The sequence below is a fragment of the Alligator sinensis genome, unplaced genomic scaffold (genome assembly GCF_000455745.1).
Source record: "Alligator sinensis unplaced genomic scaffold, ASM45574v1 scaffold490_1, whole genome shotgun sequence".
Lineage (NCBI taxonomy): Eukaryota > Metazoa > Chordata > Crocodylia > Alligatoridae > Alligator > Alligator sinensis.
This window is the reverse complement of record NW_005842438.1, coordinates 1,231,803-1,233,458: the sequence shown is the minus strand read 5'-3', so window position 1 is coordinate 1,233,458 and position 1,656 is coordinate 1,231,803.

The following is a 1,656-nucleotide window of genomic DNA, read 5'->3' as shown; positions in this document are numbered from 1 at the left end:
TAGGCTTTAAGTCCTGGAATATAAAATTATTTTTATAGGATACCTGAAACATATTAAGCTGACTAATGAGTTCTCACCTTTCCAGTTAGTTATATATGATATGCATACAACTGAAACAATTCAATGTTCTGGGTATGAACAAACAAGTTCCAGTGAGATAAAGAGGGCAGAGATGAATTGCATGACCACTGTTCTACACTAGCTGTCCATGTGGTTGCTTGCTTTTATTCCATAATAAATGAAGCTAAATCTAAGTAATCTAGTCTCATGTTATTGAAGGCTGAGGTACCCAAAACAGGTTTCACTTCTTGTGAGACAAGAACGGGTACCTAGATTCTTACTGTGGAAGAATTGATGTGCCACAAGTTCCCACTTCATGTTAATTCACAACAACTTGTTCATTTGTCCAGACCTATATTAGAATTAATAATTACTCTTGATACTTTATACTATTGAAAGTATTTTACAGGGCCACCATATAGCATTATAACTGTCTGCAGAGATCTAACAGTAGGAGAGAGAGTGCTTCTCTGTAAATACATGCTGTCTCACTCAAAATCCAATGGGAAAAGACACACAATTAATGGCAACATCATATTTTTACTTCTTTGATGTATGAGTACTGCCTCCCTCTTCCCCATTTTCCTTGCCCCCACCTCCTTCCTTTCCTTGTCTTTTGTATTCAAATAACTCTCTATTTGATAGCCTACTCTGTGCATGCCCTCTTATAACTTCTAATTAAGTGAGCTCTTGCTCATGAAAAATAGTGCACCTCTGTTTCAGTCAGTCTACAAGGTACATCTCTACCCTTGTTAGCCTTCTGCCTGACTTCAGACTAACACAGCTCTACCTCTCTTAATAGTTACACTGAAGTATCTGAGATCAGAATTCCATGTTTCATAAACCAGAAATGCCACAATAGGAACTTATGGCCACCTTTCCAGGCAATATCAATAGATAAATCAAAGTTGATAAATGATGAGAATGGACTCTGTCTTACCTTTTCCCCTCAAAACTAGCATGTTCTAAGTGTAAGCCACAGTGGCAGGGCATTGCAGCTATACATTTCTGCTGTCTTGTCCAATCTTCTTCTTTTGGAATTATAAGAGGAAAAAAGAAGAGACTATTTATTTTAGTTGTCAGTTTAGCAACTTTCACAAATATTTCTTAACTGAGTGCCAATTGAGAAAAAAAAATGGTAGGTCAATTTATGTTTATGAATCTGGACATTTAAATCAAGATGGCCAGATCTGTTGAGCTAATTCTGTAAGACTCACTGCATCAGCAAACATGTTAAACAGAACAAGAATGCTAGAATGTATCTGATTGCATTATATATTCATGCAAATATATCTAGGCATGACTTAGTTGAATGTCAAACCCAGACACCAATAAGAATTACCATAGATCAGCTCAGTTTTAAACTGTATCTCTATGGTCAGAGAGATTAATAGTCCACCTCTTGCTGCAGGGAGAGTAAAGTACTTCCTCTAAGGACAAGACCATTTCTATTCTTTCTGTAAAGCCCTGGAGTCTCCACACACTGTACAGAAAACCTTATCATTGACAAAGAGACAATGGACTTCATTATCAATGCAGTCAAGAAAAAAAAAAAAAGATTATTAAAAATAAATGCAATAATGTTAGAATGATAGA